The sequence below is a fragment of the Bos mutus genome, chromosome 5, assembly GCF_027580195.1.
Source record: "Bos mutus isolate GX-2022 chromosome 5, NWIPB_WYAK_1.1, whole genome shotgun sequence".
In the NCBI taxonomy this organism is placed as follows: domain Eukaryota; kingdom Metazoa; phylum Chordata; class Mammalia; order Artiodactyla; family Bovidae; genus Bos; species Bos mutus.
Window position 1 is genome coordinate 38,535,302 of NC_091621.1, and position 13,031 is coordinate 38,548,332.

Genomic DNA, 13,031 nt, shown 5'->3' on the forward strand with positions numbered 1-13,031 from the left:
GTCCCTTGGACTGCAGGGAGATCCAGCCAGTCCATCCTAAAGGAGATCAGTCCTGAGTGTTCATTGGAAGGACAGATGTTGAAGCTGAAACTCCAATACTCTGGCCACCTGATGCAAAGAACTGACTCATTTGAAAAGACTCTGATGCTGGGAAAGATTGAAGGCAGGAGGAGACGGGGATGACAGAGGATGAGATGACTGGATGGCATCACTGACTCAATGAACATGAGTTTGAGTGAACTCTGGGAGTTGGTGATGGACAAGAAATCCTGGCGTGCTACAGTCCATGGGGTTGCAAAAAGTCGGACACGACTGAGTGACTGAACTGAACTGAACTAATCCCCCAATCTACTGATTAGCAGGGTGGGATTTCCAGGTGGCTTAAACAATAAAGAATTTGCCTGTAAATGTGGGAGATCCAGGTTCAATCCCTAGGTCAGGAAGATTCCCTGGAGTAGGAATTGGCAACCCACTCCAGTATTCTTGCTTGGGAAATCCCATGGACAGAGGAGCCTGGTGGACTACAGCCTATAGGGTCACAAAAATTGGACACAACTGAAGCGACTTAGCACTCACGCAATAGAGAGCAAAGTGGTGGGGACCAAACATCCATTTCACTGGTACAATTTTAGCAGGTGCTACAGTGCAGCCAACAACTGTGGTGGTGAATTCCTGACCATCAGATTTGGCCTCAGTGATGTGTTCGCAGAGGATGCAGTTCAAACAATGAGAAGCTGGCTTCCTGATGAAGGCATAAGAGAAGACCCTTAGGCGAGCTGAGTGGTGGTACTCTGTGTTTATTCCTAGAGACTGAGCCCAAAGCCTGGTCTGCCATCTTTTCTAGCAATTTTACAGGCTTTAATTCCCTGTATTCAATCCCTTTTGCTTAACATACAAGAGATCTCTGTTTATATGCAGTTAAACCCTGACTGATATTCTTAATTTTATTTTTTTCAACCTCTGAAAATTTTTATTATGAGAACTTTTAAACATATACAAAAGTGAACATAACATAATAATGAACCCCCATGTACCAACTTCAATAATGATCATTTCAGGCCAGTCTTGTTGAAGTTTTACTCCCAGTATTACCTAGAATTATTTTACAAGACATTCCAGATATCACCTGTAAATACTTCAATACATATTTCTAAAAAGTCAGATCCATTTTTAAAACAATACCACCATATCACAATCACATCTAAAACATAACAAGAATCCCTGCTGCTGCTGCTAAGTCACTTCAGTCGTGTCTGACTGTGTGTGACCCCATAGACCGCAGCCCACCAGGCTCCATCGTCCTTGGGATTCTCCAGGCAAGAACACTGGAGTGGATTGCCATTTCCTTCTCCAATGCATGAAAGTGAAATGTGAAAGCAAAGTCACTCAGTCGTGTCCGACTCTTTTCGACCCCATGGACTGCAACCTACCAGGCTCCTCTGTCCATGGAATTTTTCAGGCAAGAGTACTGGAGTGGGTTGCCATTGCCTTCTCCTAACAAGAATCCCTAAATGACATTAAATAGCCAGTCATGCACGTGTGCTAAGTCACTTCAGTCATGTCCGATTCTGGAACACTATGTACTGTAGCCTGCCAGGCTCCTTTGTTCATGGGATTCTCCAAGCAAGAATACTGAAGTGGGTTGCCATGCCTTCCTCCAGGAGATCTTCCCTGACTTGGGGATCAAACCTGAGTCTTACATCTCCTGCATTGGCAGGCAGGTTCTTTACCACTAGCACCACCTGGCAAGCCAAATATCCAGTCAGGTACACATAACTTCAAAACTGCTATGAATGATTATTGGTGATTAAGAATAAGATCTACCTCTCCTAGTTCAGCTCCTGGGAATGAATTATGACAGCTAGGTCAGTGGTTTTGAGAATGTGTTAGGTATAAGGCCAGTTATGGTTCTGTCTTCCTGATAACTCTTCCCACGACATCTCTTCCCACAACCAACTGAGTCTATTTACATACTGGAGGTCCCTGGCTCACCGGACTCTCAGATGGTAATAATATGATCTGTGAGCTGCTTCACTATATTTCGAAAGGCCTCAAACAGGCTAAACAGGTTAATTAAAATGTCATGAGTCCTTAGTTTTGGCAAGATTGCCTTAACTTGGTGTGATAATCCTAGATTCTGACTGGCAGTGTAATATATCTTAGAGTACCAAAAGTGGGAAGTGAATTAATATAATTCAAGTTATAGTCAAAACTCTCTAAACAGTATGCTTAAGATCCAGCTGTTGCACTGCATATAAATTATACTTCAACTAAAATAAAAACTTAGAGTGGATACAATCTTTGAAAACCCAGGGTCCTTGGGAAGTGGGGAATGACCTTGGGTAATGAAAGACTGGGATCCAGTAAGCAGTCTCAGAAGAGACGGTGTTTTCTCTCTTCTTACTCAAAACTCATGACTTAGCCAGTGCTCCTGGTCTCAGCTCTGCTAGGACCTGGCCTCCCACTCTCCCTCTGGTGGCTCCCCCAACTTCTGTCAATCCCGCTCAGCTCCATATTTGCAAAGTGACTTTGAACAATCAGCCTGCTCCTGTCTCTATGGCCAACAATCTAAACAGCTTACCCCTGTTCTCATCACTCCCTTGAACCCTAGTTCCACTGGCAAATCCTGGCTCCACCCCTCAGGAGCTGTGCTGACTCTGGGCAAGTAGGTTAATATCTCTTTGTCTCAGTTTTGTCATCTGTAAAAAGGAGATGAAGCAGTATCTACCTCACAGAGTCGCTATAAAGCTTCTACAACTGGGTCCGTACCTGCCCTGGTTCTGGTAAGCGAGGGCGACTGTCACAGCTACTATTGCTGCCTCTTCCTAATCAAGGCAAGTGGCCTTTTCTCAGTTCTCAACCTTTCACCTCCCCACGAAGGAGGGACACTGTTTCCTGAACCCCACCACCTTGCTTCTCACTGCATCTGCAAGCATCCGCATTCTCAGAGGAACTGTTTTCAGCCTCCACTGCCAACTCCTGTTCTCCTCCCATCCTCTGTGCTCTGTGTGGGGGCAGCCCTACCCCCACCCCGCTTCCCTTCATACACTCCAAACTCTTTCCTTTGTAAGTTTCAAGCCTGAAGTGTCAGTCTTCATCCCACAAGGGTGCCTTTCAGATCTCTTTTCCCCAGGGCTTTTCGTTTTACAAAACTAGAATTCCTCTAGAAATTAGGAGACAGGATCTCTGTCATACTTCCTACTTGCTGATGATCACGTCACTTAACATGCCACGTATTTCTTTATCTGTAAAGTGAGAAAGCTGGAGGGGAGAGACAATCTCTCAGGTTCCCTCCTCCTGCTCAGAAAAATTTTCACAAATTCTTTTCAGATCCCAGCTGCCTGGGAGACCTCTTCACGTGAATGTTTGTCGTGACCTCCAACTCAACGTGCCCCACTGAACATACCATCTGACCTCACACATCAGCTTTTCTATTTCTGTTCACGATAATGTTGGTTCCCCTCATCACTCAGACTTGGAACTCGGGTATCTAATCAGTCTCTGAGTCCTATCAACACTTCATACCATCCCTTCCTTCCTCTTGTTCCTTCTGGCTCCACAATCGTAGCCTGGCTGGTCGCTTCCCCCCGTGCTGCCTACTGAGCCCAGCCCACTCCATTTACAGAGGCAGATTCTTCCTGAAAATCCATGTCTTGGCGTATTCCTCTTTTCCCCTTGCCAGTCCTAAGTGTTTCTACTAGTCGAACCCCTGGAACAGCAAATTCAAAGCCAAGATTGCCCTTAACTCCTCTTTTCCCCTGAATATTTACTTAGTTATTTGGCTGTGCTGGGCCTTAGTTGCGGCATGTGGGACCCCTGACCAGGTATAGAATTCAGGCCTCCTTGGGAGCGTGGAGTCTTAGCCACTGGATCATCAGGGAAGTCCCCTCTTAACGCTTTAAATTTCTCTCCCAGGATGTTCCTTCTGAACCTTTCACTTCTGTAATGGATCTGCTTTGCAGTTTTCGGCTTTCCTCCCACCGCCCCCCACCTTGGCCCTGAACATACTTCTCAGCCACTTCCTTTCCCATTGAGCCAGTGCCCACTAAGTACATTTCTTTCAAAAAGCCCAGCTTGCTGGCTTGTGTGGTTTTTAAAAAAAAAGATTATTTCAAGCCAATCTTCTCTATAAGGTCTTCCTCCAGTGACCAATTGTGATTATTTACCTGTGATGACTTCTCATAGCACTTTTGTATACTCATTGGATTATAGGAAGGGGTCTTATATGTTTTCATGATCTCTTTATGGAGTTATCCTCCTTCCTAAGTACATTCTCAACTTCTCGAGGACAGGGAGCACAGACCTCTTAGCTCAATACACAGTGATAGTAAAAACGTTAACAATAATGATGACTCAACTGATCATCTGCCTGCAGACAATACAGCATAATTCTCACAAACACAATTTCTTAGGAAAACAAAACAAAGATTAGAAGTTAAAAGAAGCAACATGTACAGCTGCTCCACATAGTTTTCATTAACTCTGCCACTGTATTTTACTTTTGATCTGAGCATGCACAAAGTATGTGATAATATGTTTAAAATTGTAAAGTACTCTATTAATGAAAGGTATCTATCATTAACAACACAGTCACTATGGCTGGAATGTTTAAGAATTCTTGGTATGATTTCTACAAGCCCACAGAAAGGGTTATATTAAAGTAGTGGTTCTCAACTAGGGACCATTTTGGCCCCCGCCCTCAGTGGACATTGGCCATGCCTGGAGGCATTTTTGGCTGTCACAAGTGAGGGGGTATTGTAGGCTTCTAGCAGAGAGAGGTCAGAGGTGCTGCTAAACATCATACAATACACAGGACAGGTATTCACATCAAAGCTTTATCTGGTCCAAAGGCCAGGAGCACTGGGGATGAGAAGCCCTGTGCTACAGGAAGCTCACAGGGGAGTAAGGACTGACCACTCCTGCGGGGGGCAGAGAGGAACAGCTCACTGCCTTGAAATGATGGACCCCTGGTCCTGTCTTGTTTACAGTATCCTGACACCTGCTCCACAAGAACTTTGTTCAGGTTCCTAGATGATGTTTTATTTTTATTTTTGTATTTAACTATTTCATTTTATTATAAAATATTTGACTAGGTAATACATATACACAGTACACCATTCATACAGTACGAAAGCGTCTACAGTGAGAAAAGCCTCCTTCATTGCTGTGCTGTGTGCTCAGTTTCGTCAAACTCTGCGACTCCATGGACGGTAGCCCGCCAGGCTCCTCTGTCCATGGAATTTTCCAGGCAAGAATACTGGAGTGGCTCCCATTTCCTACTCCAGAGCCTTCACTGCCTATCTCCCCAAAAGCTCCCTCCCATGTTTTATTCTATAACTTTCACAATTTTATTTTTTACATTAAAATCTTTGACTCATCTAGCTGAATTTTTCAAATGTTCTTATTAACATGCCCAGCCTAAGATGTCTAGGAGTTAACCTTCCCATTGAGATGTTTTGCAATTATTCTGATTTCTCAAAGAGAGAAAATACTAATAAACTTTAGAAGTTAATGAAGTTAACCTGCAACTCTGGATACAGGAGGACAGATTGTATTGTATATTACATTTAAAAATTTAACTTTAAACAGTGAGTGTCTTTGAGCAGTGTGAATACACAAAAGTAAAAATCTTTCTCATCAACTGAAAATTAATAGATTTAAATAATTATGTACAGAGTTCAAAAACAACCCAAAATATATTCCTATAGCCTTTGAAAAAGTCTCTTTCTCTGCACATGTACTTTTTGCTCTAGCAATACCTCTGATCAAGAATTACTGCTGGACTAAAAACAGTGAATGGCAACTTTTTTTTTTTTTTAAGTTCTAGCTAACTCCAAACAAAATACTCTAGGAAAAATAGAAATCATGACAAATTGAAAGCACAACAGAGTGGTGTATGTAAGTTCAGTTCAGTTCAGTTCAGTTCAGTCACTCAGTCGTGTCCAACTCTTTGCGACCCTACAAATCACAGCACGCCAGGCCTCCCTGTCCATCACCAAGCCCCGGAGTTCACTGAGACTCACGTCCATTGATTCAGTGATGCCATCCAGCCATCTCATCCTCTGTCATCCCCTTCTCCTCCTGTCCCCAATCCCTCCTAGCATTAGGGTCTTTTCCAATGAGTCAACTCTTCGCATGAGGTGGCCAAAGTACTGGAGTTTCAGCTTTAGCATTATTCTTTCCAAAGAAATCCCAGGACTGATCTCCTTCAGAATGGACTGGTTGGATCTCCTTGCAGTCCAAGGGACTCTCAAGAGTCTTCTCCAACACCACAGTTCAAAAGCATCGATTCTTCAGCGCTCAGCTTTCTTCACAGTCCAACTCTCACATCCATACATGACCACTGGAAAAACCATAGCCTTGACTAGACGAATCTTTGTTGGCAGAGTAATGTCTCTGCTTTTGAATATGCTATCTAGGTTGGACATAGCTTTCCTTCCAAGGAGTAAGCGTCTTTTAATTTCATGGCTACAATCACCACCTGCAGTGATTTTGGAGCCCCAAAAAATAAAGTCTGACACTGTTTCCACTGTTTCCCCATCTATTTCCCATGAAGTGATGGGACCAGATGCCATGATCTTCATTTTCTGAATGTTGAGCTTTAAGCCAACATTTTCACTCTCCACTTTCACTTTCATCAAGAGGCTTTTTAGTGCATGTAAAGAGGATCACTTATAAACATTTAAAAATATACCTTTATTTGAAAAGAGAAAATATAATAAAACACCATAATTCATACTAAATGATGTTTACAGTCTTTGAACAAGCTTTTTTTCTTTTTGGACTTTTTCTCAGGCAGAATCTGAAGTTCAGATTAACAGATGCGCTCTCAAAGATCTCTCCTGGTTCTAAAATCCTCTGAATTTATGATTCTATATACCGTTTCTTGATGAATCATTTGCAGAGATAAGATGGGCTTGTAGACAAGTCTTTTGAATAGGTGACTCAGACTGCTGCTACTGCTAAGACACTTCAGTCGTGTCCAACTCTGTGCGACCCCATAGACGCCAGCCCACTAGGCTCCTCTGTCCCTGGGATTCTCCAGGCAAGAATACTGGAGTGGGTTGCCATTTCCTTCTCCAATGCATGAAAGTGAAAAGTGAAAGTGAAGTCGCTCAGTGCTCGACTCTTAGCGACCCCATGGACTGCAGCCTACCAGGCTCCTCCGTCCATGGGATTTTCCAGGCAAGAGTACTGGAGTGGGTTGCAATAGGTGACTCAGACTGCTGCTACTGCTAAGTCACTTCAGTCATGTCCGACTCACACTAGTAGTCCTCAGTTCTAACTACACATAGAAATCACCTTGGGAGGTTTGGAAAAATAATAGTGATAACATGCCCCCTAACACACACCAGTTTCTGATTCAGTTCATCTAGAATGGAATCTAAGCATGGATGTTTTAAATGCTTTGAGAAGATTCTAATGTGTTGCCAATAGTAAGATCTGCAGATTATATTAAAAGCTAAAAACAAATGTAGCTGGAGCCCAAGTAGGTAAGACAAATAAGCAAAGCAGATTGGATACAAGAAACTGGAGAACATGTGTCTCATCTATTTCAGTAAAAATAAGACAAATCTTTTTATTTCTTTTCAAGAAATGCCAGAAATCAAGTTTTAAGTGAAATTCAGATACTTAAATGTTGACAGCTAATTCCAAACAATTTTAAGAGAACAAGTCCTACAAAATACACCCACAGGTTTCATTTGGTTCTATAGTCACCAACATAACAAAACCAGTTCAATAAATCAAGCCCAACTTTTCCTCTGTGTTCTGTCCTGACATTCTCCCAACTCAAAGCCCCCTCCTCCGAGACCTCGGGCCATAAACTCTCCCTTTCCTTTTCCTTTCCATTGCTCCCTTCTTTTCCCATCTTCTTTGTCTTCCATCACTCCTAAGAGATGGAAACTGAGATCCACACATTAAATCTTTATGTGGCCCTGGCTGCATCACTCTGACGGGCTTCTCTACCTGGGAAAATTCAAGTTATAAACTGTAACCTGAGGCTGTGACTCCATGATGTCAACAACCAGTTGGTTTCGTGAAGTCGGGGGAAAAGCCAATCAAGCTCATAACTTCATATTACCAAAAGGTTTATCAAACAAACAATATATGGAAGTCGTCATTTAATTTCTGTTTTTGTTTTGTTTTTAAATCTAAATCACTTATAAAAATTACCCCAGTATTGTTTTTAAAAAATTCCCCTGTCTGAGCTCTATGCCAGGCCAACTAAATCTGAATCTCTGGAAACAGAGTCTGGGCATTGGTAGCTTTTAAGAGACTTTTGGTGAATCTGGTGTGAAGCCTGCTTTGAGAATCATTAATCTTGATCTATCTCCTAAACCTGCAGATTACCAAGAGTCTGAACTTGTTCAAGCATATTCTCAGCTCTGTTCTCATTGTACCTTCACAGCTCAGACACTGTCATTAGCATCATACGGATGAGAAAAGGAGGCATTAAAAATGCTAGCTGAGTTACCCAAGGGGACCCAGTTAGTTACAGGCAAAGATACACTATAGCATTACCTGAGGCAGAGTTCCGTGACAGCAACCTGGGTGCTTGCAAAGTTTACCCAAACCATGGTGCTTTCCTATGACTGGATTCCTTTATGCTTAGTAAGTAACCCTAACACACAGGTGGTGAGCTGAAAACCAATGACTAAAATGTGATCAACTTCCAGATATAAGTTTTTTTAAAAAGATTCAATTTAGGGCCAGTGTTCTAAGATGTCCTTCTCTAAAGTCTATGATGCTATTTGGATTTCACTTCCTTCTATGCACTTGCTTCCCCCACCTCCATACTACCTTTCACAGATGCACATTCGCCCAGGGACTGAAAAGTTTCTGGTAGTTTCCATTAAGACATTTTCAGAAAAATATTTTTAAATGATTAAATATTCATTGAACATTAGAGGTAAGGGGAACTTTCCTGATCAACTTCCCCCACCTCCTCTGATAGATGAGAAACCTGAAGTCTCTCTTAATTCAGTACCTATGGAGTACTAACAGTGTGCCAAGCTCTTCACATCTATTATCCTCACTAACCCTTCAGGATAACTCAGTAAGTACCACTATCATCACCACCATCACTATCATTTAACAAAGGTGGGGGGTGGGGAACTGAGGCTCAGAGATGCTAAACAACTTACCCAAGATGTCTAGGCTGATAAGTTGAGACTGGGCATTTACATTTGACTCAAAGTATCTGTCCTTACTTCACCTTCCATCACCTGGACTGATGGTGCAAAATGTGAAAGATCAATATGAAAAGGCTAGGAGGTAATCAGTGAACACTTACTTGAAGAGGCAGAAAGTAGTATTTGGGCTAAGTCTTTTACAAATATATAGGATTTCAGCAGGCATTCCAGTTTGGAATCAGCATCAATATTGAGGCAGAAAGTGACAGGGAGGACATAGGGTGAACTGGGAGAAAGTGATGGAAAGAGGTGAGGAACAGGTTGTGGAAGGTCCCAGGTGCCTGACTAAGGAATTTAGACTTTAATTGTAGGCAACTGATTTTGAAAAACAGTGGTTTTTGAAAACCACTGAAGGTTTTCAAAAGAAAGATTAGTTAAAAATTAGTTAAAAAAATGCAGATCCCATGGAAGTGTTGAGACTGAATTAGGGGAGCAGAACTTGATACCCAGGAGACCAACTAGAAGCCCATTACGCCTCCTTTGCTGGCTACTTTACTCTTTACCCTTCACCGTGCTTGCATCTGCTCCCGTGAGTGCTGGTTTCTTCAGGGCACCTCCATGTCTGTTTCACCATTTTTGAATCCCAATAAACTCCTTAAATTGCCCTGTCTAAATCAAGTGATAGAGACCTGAACCTGGGCAGTGGGAATGGAGATGAAAAAACAGGTTTATGCATCATTTGCAGGTTCCTGGTAACTGCTCAAAAATGGAGAGAAGGCGAGAGAAGAAGCAGAGTAGAAAGAGACTCCGATGCTTCAACTTAGCAGAGGAACAAATAATGAGATCTAGAGAAAGGGATGGTCAACAGTAGCACTAAGTGGTGAACAAGATGTTTTGACTAAGATCTCAATCCAACAGGCATTTATTAAGCAGTTATTCTGTGCTGGGCATTAGGGAAACAATGGTAAGTAAGACTAATTTTGCGCTCATGCATCACCCAGGGAAAGAAAAAGGCAGTCTAGCAATAATCAGGTGTCTGGTCTCTTAGTCTCAGGACAAATGTACCCTCTTACAAGACCCACCTAGAAGGTCATCTATCTCAGGCATCAGCCTTCCTCACAAGATTGACCTGGTTTTATTCGTTCACTGCAAGAACAAATCTCCAACATTCATTTATAGGTGTATTTATTGTCTGTTTCCCCCCAGGAGGAGGGACAGCTCACAGAAATAGGACTTTTATCTTGTAGTTGCTAACTGCCACATAAACTCTCAGTAGGAAACACTCATTGAATATGTTTAGGGGGAAAAAAGTGAATTCATCTCATCAAGGTTAAGACCTTAAGCCAAACCAGGTGAGTTTAGTGGTGTCTAAGGAACTACTGAGAACTGAGTAACTCTGAGGAGTAAAGCCAATTTGAGGTTGGGGCCCAAACTGAAATCCTACCATCATCAGAGCCCTGACTTGTCTGAAAAATTTCAGCAATACCCAGCCGGTGAGAGATTCATTTAACAATGAGGCCAGCCAGCCACCTAGCTCAGGTTTTATTTTCCGTCGTCGTTCTGACGTCAGAAAAAGCACGAGTTGCCGCAGTTTCTTCTATCAAGGTGACAAATTACAGTCTTGTTGGGCCCTGGAGTCTGCAAACGATGATTTATTCTTTCCTTCCCCTTATATTAAAAAGTCTTAAACCCACGGCAGAGATGTCAGATCCTTTTCCAAACGCAAATAAATACGGTTTCCTAGCTCTCGGGTCTTTTTCAACTCATGAAATACATCACCAGGGATTCGTCCGCAAAAGTATGTGATACTGGTGGCAATTAGGTTTTCACCAGAGAACCAGAGCAAGAAAAACCAGGTCAGACACAAAGGATTCACAATTGCAGCACCACCTTCCCAAGCCGAAGACAGCCTGTGAAAGGCACCGCCGAAACGCCGGGACGCGGTTACCGCGAAATTCCTTTTGCCGCCATATGTACTTGTACCTTCTAACTACAGTTCAGTCCAAACCCAGGGCTGGGCACTTCAACAGGGAAGTGGCGCCCAGTCAGCCCTGTAGCCTGGGGGTACCAGTGGGTGCTGAGGACCCCGAAGCTCCGGGAGGGGAATGACGGTGGTGGGGGCGTGCACCGGGGCGAAGGAGCACTTTCCTCCGGGCACCCGCCCGGCGAGGTTAAAGGCCTATTGTGGTAACATTTAGGGACGCGAGGGTGATTCGGGGGTGGGGGGAAGATGTGGGAGTGCTGGGGAGGACACTCGGCGCTCGGGCCCCGCGCAATCGGTGCCCTTTTGTTCGCCAGCTCCACCGGTTCCTAGCTTTCAGAACGGCACTTCTCTCTTTCTCTCCTTCCTTTGGGAAAGAACCTCTTCGGGGAGGGAAAGGGCAGTGAGTCACTGCCAGCATCGCTTAATAATCCCCCTCACCCCTCGTCCCCCAACCTCATAGCCCGCATCCTCTCCGTTACTGAGAGCCGGGCAGAGCTCGAGAAGGGCCGGCGAGCGTGTTCCTGTTTACTCGGGCTTCGTGGCCAGTCCTCGAGACCCAGCCGGCCGCATACTCAACCCCGGGCACATCACATGCCTTTCTTGGGGCTCCTAAGACACAGGAAATTCCCCGCAAATGCCCAGCACTCAACCACTCCTCGGGAATGCAGTGGAGCCCTCACCTCGGCGCGCTCTCTAGACCCGCGTGGTCCCTAACCCACGAATGATTTAACCAGATCTGGCACCACAATCTGCCACTAAGAAAACAGACCCCAAAAGTAAGCCGCAGCCCACGCAACGCTAAAACCAGGGGCTCCGCGCCTCTTTACACTGCCGCAGGCGGTCAGCAGAACCGTGGATCTGACTTTTCTCTTGGTAAAAGCAAAATGCGAACGCATCCGGCTCAGCCGCGCACTCCTTCCTTTTACGCTCGCATGGATGACTTCTGCGTTACCGCCTCCTCTCACATCTAAAACGTCCCTTTCCTCCCCACCGCTGCTCCCTCAGCTCTCCCTGGGAAAGGGAAATCCTCTTACCTTGGGCCAAAAAAAAGGGGGGGAAAGTGGTATCCGCCCTTCCCGGATTTTCCCCCAGCCTTGCGATGTCCTTTGTGTCAAGGTCTGGCTGCCTTGGCGGATGAAAGGTGCCCTCCGTCAGCGAGGACTGGGCGGGAAGGCTCGGCGTGGCGTGGCGGATTTCCGAGGAAGGTGAAGGGCGGCGACCTTCAGGCGGAGCGGCGTGCCGCCCCAGCCCGCGCACTCCTGGCTCTCCTCCTCCTTTCGGGGCCGATTGCATCAGAAGCTCCCCCCACCAGCAACCCTTACCCACACGGTGCTCGCCAGCCTCGCACTCACATCCGCTCGCTCGGCCGCAGAGGGTCTCGAATCAAATCACAGTCATTCTCCTACTAGGGGACGCGTCGCCCTTGCGCATCCATGGCTCGCGATGGTTTAGCTGTTCAGGCTATTTATCCGCGTCTCGCGTGCCGTCGCCTCCCCTCCTGCGCGTCCGCTCTTTAACCGAAGCTGCGTGTCACTGAGCGGTGCCCGTCACATGGTGTCTCTTGCCTAGGCGGCCGCCCCTGGCTGCCTCCGTGTCGCCGTCCGCCGAGGATGCGGCGACCGCGGCCGGCGAACGTTGAGCATCGGAAAGAGAGAGGGAGCGAGGGAGGGGTTGCGGGGCGCTTGTGTGCCGGGAGCGCCGGCGGTGGCACCGGGAGCGGAGTGTGCGCGCAGCCTGGACACCTGCCCCACGCCCTCCTGGTGCCCTGCGACGAGCCCAGAGCCCAGCTGCAGCGGTGGCCGGAGACTGAGAGCCCTCGGAGATGGAGAGGGGAGGTGGCTTGGAGGGCACGGAAGGAGGCGAGGAGGACTGTGCGATGGGGAGCTGGGGGTGCATTGAGGGTACGCCGGAGC

At 45.6% G+C, this 13,031-nt stretch overlaps 1 protein-coding gene across 2 annotated transcripts in view; it reads right to left on the reverse strand.

Annotated features, from left to right (window-relative positions):
- Positions 1 to 12,545, reverse strand: part of SLC38A1 (solute carrier family 38 member 1) — a 78,600-nt gene extending 66,055 nt beyond the window's left edge. For both annotated transcript variants that reach the window (XR_011464221.1, XM_070370667.1), the window contains exon 1: positions 12,153 to 12,545. The gene's annotated coding sequence lies outside the window, so the exon portion shown is untranslated. The remainder of the gene's footprint in view (positions 1 to 12,152) is intronic.
- Between the last annotated feature and the right edge of the window lie 486 nt (positions 12,546 to 13,031).